Below are 7,389 nucleotides of genomic sequence, written 5' to 3'. Positions count from 1 at the left end.
TGATATTTCAAATGATTGATAATTAGATTTGCATAAAATGGATTCAATGCCGTTAATAGCTCCAGAGGCGGAACTGACTTCTTGACACCGTTGGCTAAATTCAGCTGAAGAGATTTAGCTGCACTCTTAGCAACAACCCTAATGCCGAGCTGTTGTCACGCTGCGAGGTTTAGTCGAGGAAGCAACGAATGCAGAAAAAAATATTGCAGTCAATATCTTGAGCTATTACTTATAAGACACTTGTATATATTTAATTTATTTTTAAGAGGGAGTTTTTCCGGAAAAGTTAAAAATTGCTAGAGTCAAACATCATTATTATTTTTCTTCTCTTGTTTAAAATATAATTTTAAGAAAATTATAAAACTTCAAGTTTTTTGATTTTTTGAATATAACTTTTCTTGGCATTTTCATTCATGCTGAAAACGATAGTGTTATTTATTTTTTAATGTATTTTATATAAAACCGTCTATTTTTCATATAAAAAATAGCACTAAAAAATATTTCTCCTTAACAACGGCATAGCAACAAAGGTAAATATCATGTATATTATCTAATTGAACTGCCTAAAGCAAGTATTTTCTATAGTAAGTTTTAAGAAGTTACTTAGTGATATTTGGCTTCTTTTTTTGCCGTGTAAACATTAAAACCAGCACTTATATAAGCTGTTATCCTCTAATTTCTTGTTATGATTGTTAGGTGACTTGCAAGATAAAAGCATTTGTTATCTATTTCAGTTACTGATGTTTAATATAGCTAGAGCATAATTGTTTGTTATTGTTTTTAAATTATTCATAGTAGAATAAAATAAATTTATTATTTCTAATCAATTAATATGAAAACTGAAACATTAATAGCCATTCCAGACGAATTTTTTATAATTCAAAAAAGCATATATAATTTATATCATTGTGTTGAGCTTGACCTGACTTAAAAAATGAGGGGTCATTCGACCTATGAAGTTAAGCGGATCTAAAGTTATTGAATTTTTTGTAGTGCAAAAATTGATGATTTTTTGACGAAAGGTATAGGGCTTAAGTATGGAAAATTTGCAGTGATATGGCACCAAAAAAGAGAGTATTTTTGGATCATATTGACTTTTGAATTACTTTTGAACCGTTATTACATTTGACTTGAAATTTTCCATATTGATTCAACAACTATAAGAAAATAAAATACAAAAAAAAATTTTTTTAATTCTGTCAGGATTGCCCAGAACTGTCTATTTTACAGACTGAGGGTTTTTACTTATTTACTTAGTTTTGGTGTCATACTGATTCTTGAATAACTCTTGAACCGTTATTACATTTGACTTGAAATTTTCCATATTGATTCACCAACTATAAGAAAATAAAATACTAAAATATTTTTATTTAATTCAGTCGGGATTGTCCAGATTTGTCTATTTTACAGACTGTGGGTTTTAACTTATTTACTTAGTTTTGGTGTCATATTGACTTTGGAATAACTTTTAAACCATTATTACATTTGACTTTAAATTTTCCATTGTGATCCAACAAGTATAAGAAAATAAAATACCCCAAAATTTTTCTGTTCAACTGACGAGATTTACCAGAATCATCTATTTTACAGACTGAGGGTTTTCACTTATTTACTTAGTTTTAGAAAATAAAATTTGGGGTTATATTACAATAACACCATACAAATATGCATATAGTAACCATGGAATCCAAATAGTACATCATTTTGAAATTATTGTATAATTTACAGACCGGTCAGTAAATTACTGCAAAAGGGCATCGAAATCTGTCAAAATTATTCAGAATAACCTATTTAACAGACGGAAGATTCTTCAATAAAGTTAAAATTTAATTTTTAATGAAAATAACTTACAGCAAACGAACTTTCTGAAATTTGGAGTACTTACAACTGCAATAGGCAGGTATAACAGCACAAATTATATCTAAAAATGTAAAAATATTATTATTAGAAACACAGGTACACAATAACGTGTTAAAAATATTTTGTTAATTCATTTTAAAAATATATAAATTAAAAACATTTAAAACTAAATAAGTATAAAATAAGAAACTTACTCTTTAAGATTGTTTATGTGAACCTATGAAAACGCCTAAGATAAAAAAAAATGAAAATAACATAAAAAAATGTTTTTATTCAAAAACTTATTTCTTGGCTTTTAGTGAAAGATTAGAAGTAGCAAGTTTCAGTAACGAAACAAACTAAAAATCATTTTTAACAAAAGACACCATCGAGAAGGTAAGCCAAGTTGTCTATTAACACAAAACATCACAACAATAACATCACAACAACATACATCATAATGACTGACGGGTACATAAACACAAACATACATATAGTGACTTACGAGTGCGTCAACACCGCTCCAGAGGTCCAACAGAACACAAACATACACATAATGACTAACCGGTACATAAACACTAACATACATGTAGTGACTTACGAGTGCTTCAACACCTCTCCAGAGGTTTAACAGAACACAAACATACACATAATGACTGACGGGTACATAAACACAAACATACATATAGTAACTTACGGGTGCGTCAACACCTCTCCAGAGGTCCAACAGAACACAAACATACACATAATGACTGACGGGTACATAAACACAAACATACATATAGTGACTTAAGGGTGAGTCAACACCACTCCAGAGGTCCAACAGAGCACAAACATACACAAAATGACTGACAGGTACATAAACACAAACATAGATATAATGACTTACGGGTGCGTATACACAAACATACAAATAATTATGTATCGGTAGATCAACACCGCTGCAGAGGTGAACAGAAGACAGGTATTCATATAACGGCTTGTAGATACACCTATAAAACCATGAAACCGTAAAATTTTTTGAAAACTTTTTACGCAAAAATGCCCTCCATTCATCAGCTTTCCTGTTCCATTGATCGCCATGTCTATAGCTTGTAAGTTTTGAAAGTTCATACAAAATATCAAAGGTACGTGAGTTTTGAGAATTTATAAAACCACCATGAATACTACCTTCCTGCTCAACCACTTTTTCCCATTCTATGATTGCTTTTTCTGCATATATTCCTAAATTATGGATAACATGTAAGCCACAAAAAACATGATGCATTTGAGAAATTTTTAATTTTTCATTTAAAGGAAGTCAATCATAGTTTTCAACAACAAAAGGCAAAATTGCTTCTCTCCAATGTTTAAATTGGTTAAAAAAACTTGAATTAACTATGGTGCGATCTGTCATCAAAGATTTGAACGAAAAAATAAGCTTCCGAAGATCATCCTCATATCGAAGATCATCCTCATTTTCCTTTTCAGGAGAAAATATTTGAGACATATCGTAGTAGTAAATTTTTTAGCTCTCCAAAATAAAATTGTGCCTCGCCTGAAAACATATCTTTTATCCCAAACGTGTAGCTTCCAGATGACATTGTGACTTGAAAACTACCAATCTCTTTAAAATTATACTTTGTGCCATCTGTATGAAGAACATTGTGTGTACTATTCAATATAGCCTCTCTAACCTGAGCTTTTGATAAAAGGTTCATTTCACTAAAAATTCAGCAGGCAAAGATTTTTTTGGAAGTGTGCCACATGAAATTCCAGCCATTTTTTGTTGTACAGTTCTGATAACAGATTCAAGATTGTTAACAGAAACATTTTTACTTAAAAGGTCATAATATACTGAACGAATTTCATCATTATATCTACCTCCTTCAAAAACATCAATTACATTTTTTTCAAAAAAGTCAACTCTTTCCTTCAGCTCTTCTGAAAGATTTTCAAAGTAATTTAAACTCTCCATTAAGATTGAATCATTCGTTTCATCAGATGTTTTTGAAACAGTGTTTTCAATTTTTTTCTTAAAATACCATGCCTTTTGTCGATCTGATTGTGAACGTTTTCTAGCCAAATCAATTTCTTTTTCTAATCTAAAATTTTTTTGCAACAATTGGTTAATCCTACAATCCTTTCTAACTTCTCTTTTATTGACATTTCTGACATTATATTTTGACAAGATTGCTTGATATTTTCTTTTGTATTCATTACATCTTTCATTAATTTGTCTATTTTGTAATTTAAGATGATTAATTCTCTGTTTGTATGTTTTTATTTGATAGGTCAAATCATCTGATAATATAGGTAGTTTTTTATCTAAATTGGAAACTGGCAGATTCACTTCATTAACTTGTGCATCAAGAAGAAAATTTTCAGAATCATTTCCTAAAGAGGTGTATACAACAGAGTTTGGGGTAACAGAACACAAAAAATCATCATTAGCAATTTGCAAGTTTAAATCAGAAGATACAAAAACAGTAATTTGATTTGGAACAATTTCACTATTGTGGATAGAAGTTGGGGTAGAACAAGCATCAAAAGGTGACAAACCAACAACATCCGGAAAAGCACCAATAAAAGATAAAGCAGAGCTTAAAAAATACTTTGTTAAATCAAAATTTTTGGCACGATATAATTTTGCAATGAAATCTTTTGACTTTTGAAGGCACTTGATCAGCATAACTCTAGATATAGGGTATTTAAACAAGGATGTAAAAAATACTAAAAGATTCGAGGGATACAATGCCTCCATTAATATTTAGATAATCCAAAACAGTGTCAGAGACTAAAATTAAAAGTAAACTTAATTTAAGTGACATAAAGAAAAATAAGGGGTGGATTATTTTGGTTTCAATAAATAGAATTATTAAAATGAAAAAAAGTTGTGCTACAGTATTCCTAATTTATAATTTTGACTTACTTTCTTGACTTATAGATGGAGCAACCATTTTGGTGAGACTACTGTTAATGTCAACACCTAAAAAAAAGGAATTAAAATAATTATTACAAGATTTCATAGTATTTAAGCAAAAAACAAATAGAGGCAAATATAAAAAGAAATAAAGAATTTCTTACACAACTCCATTTTCGTAAGCTTCTGTTGAATACTATTTTTAGGTTTTTGTTTTGAAAAAAACAGTTTAAATAAGAGCAACCTGTAGTTAAAATAGTAAAAATCAAGATTTTAACTTTCTTGAAGAATGCAGACCTTTTACCTGGGAAAAAGTAAAAGATTTATTTTCATTTGATTAAAATTTTAAGAACTATACTTTCACTTTCAATATAATTTTCATTATTTAACCAAAACAAACGCAAAAATCAAAACATATAACGTCATTAAATACGCGAAGAAAAGCATATATATACACACACAATTTATATATGCAAATCCTTAGTACCAGTTCTTTAGGTAAACTTAAATAAAGACTTGTTTTAAATAGAGGAAAGGCTAAACTTGCAATTTCCACCTGGACGTTTTTCAAAAACACTTTTTTTTCTATATAAATCAACCTTGAAGTTTTTAAACGCTGAGAACTAAAATTTTTTGTATAAATGTTAAAAAACGTCCTGATTCCATTAGATTCCTCGTCCTTTTCTTAATAAATATGGAAAGTTTCATAAGAATTAGATGTGTTTAAGTTCTAAGGAATCCTTACCTTTAAAAGCTTCGTTTTAAAATAACGTTCCCGCGGCAAGTTTTTTTATGAAAAGTGGTCTCAAGATATGGGTAATATATAAATGAAGCCATACAAAACTTAGTACTTTCTATATATGGTTAGAAAGAGATTGAGTAACACTAACTGATGCAAAAAACCTCAAGGCGCTGGCTTAACCATACAAAAAGATATAAGTTTATGAAAATTACGTGTTTTTTGTCAAACGTCAAATGTTTTTTGTTAAGCCGTGGAATCGCTAACATTAAGAAGAAGAAAATTTGGTGCCTCAAGAGTTTTTTAAAAAAGAAAAAGCACTTCAAAAAAATCAAGTTTGGGAATTTTTCCTCAAAATGAAGATACTTCTGCAACCAAAGAATTGTCATTAATTGACAGAAATAACTTAAGCATTTTACCTAATTTCACAACATCAACTAGCAATGTTATTGCCAATAATGAACCTATTCTACAACCTCAAAGTAATAAAAACGACTTTAATTATGTTTTAATTGATCTTGATATAATTGTACAAATTCTTAAATTAGTTGGAACATGCCCTAACTGTGAGAGCAAGTCAATCAATATTAATATAGATCATAAAAATAAAAAAGGTTTAAGTTCTTTGTTGCTATTGAGTTGCACTAAGTGTTCTTGGAAAACAAAGTTCTATACTTGTGAAAAAGTTCCAAGTAAAATTTCTGAAAAAGTTCCAAGTAAAATTTCCGGAAAGTCTTTTGATATAAATTTACGTTCAGTAGTTGCGATGCGTGAAATTGGGAAAGGGCATAGTGCATTAGAAAAACTATGTAGTTTTTTAAACTTCCTCCAATTCAAAAAGCCACATTTAATGATGTTCAAAATAAAATATTGCTGTCATATAAATATATTGCAACACAATCAATGATTAATGCTGCACTTGAGTTTAAAATGAGAGATGATGATACTGGAATTTCAGATATTACTGTTTCTTGTGATTGTACATGGCAGAAACGAGGACATAACTTCTTAAATGGTCTAGTAACTGTTATTGCAGTTGATACAGGAAAATGCCTTGACTATCAAGTTCGCACAAAAAAATGTAAAGCTTGTGAACTCTGAGAGGATAAGTTTAACTCTGATGAATATGAAGAGTTTATGCAAAAACATAAAAATGACTGTCACCTTAATCATATCGGATTTGCTAGATCTTGGTACATGAATTATCTTGGAGATGGTGACTCTAAACCATTTTCAGTCATTCAAAAACAGAATCCATATGGTGGAAAAAAAATAATTAAGCTTGAATGTGTAGGTCATATTCAAAAAAGAGTTGGAGCAAGGGTAAGAAAATTAAAAGCAACTAATAAAAGCTTATTTAGTGATCGTAAAAAAATAGGGGGTGTTGGTCGTCTTACGGACAAAAAAATTAACAAGTTACAAAATTATTTTGGAATTGCGGTTTGTCAATGTTGTGGGAAATCTGTTTATGAACTAAAAAAAGCTATAGGAGCTGTAATAGTTCATTGCATCTTCTGATGTAAGACATGCTATGTGTCCTCAAACTAATAATACTTGGTGCAAATACCAAGCAGATAAAATTAATAAAACAAAAGTTTATAAAGAAAAACCTGGACTGCCTCTTGATATCAGAGACCAGTATTCATAGATTTATCAAATGAAAGCTTGTTAAAAAAGTGCATTCATGGAAAAACTCAAACCAATAATGAAGCCTTGAATGCAATAATTTGGAAACGGTGTCCAAAAGATGTTTATGTGGGGCAAACTGCTTTAGAGATAAGTGCAGCATCAGCTGTTTTCAATTTCAATAAAGAATTGTATGTTGGCTGGTATGTTGAATGTTTATTTAGTGCTTGGTATAAATCCTGGGAAAAACTGCATTACAATTTGCAATCAAAGAGATAGTCAA

At 29.7% G+C, this 7,389-nt stretch overlaps 1 long non-coding RNA gene across 1 annotated transcript; it reads right to left on the bottom strand.

Moving 5' to 3' along the window:
• Positions 1–4,557: 4,557 nt before the first annotated feature.
• Positions 4,558–5,099, bottom strand: LOC136081091 (uncharacterized). The gene is made up of 3 exons (XR_010638888.1): positions 4,906–5,099; positions 4,751–4,807; positions 4,558–4,615 (listed from the first exon to the last, which is right to left on the bottom strand). It is a non-coding gene; the product is annotated as an uncharacterized LOC136081091 (long non-coding RNA).
• Between the last annotated feature and the right edge of the window lie 2,290 nt (positions 5,100–7,389).

This window comes from Hydra vulgaris, chromosome 06 (genome assembly GCF_038396675.1).
Source record: "Hydra vulgaris chromosome 06, alternate assembly HydraT2T_AEP".
Lineage (NCBI taxonomy): Eukaryota > Metazoa > Cnidaria > Hydrozoa > Anthoathecata > Hydridae > Hydra > Hydra vulgaris.
Note: the sequence above shows the minus strand (reverse complement) of the source record. Positions and strands in the feature narration are given on the sequence as shown.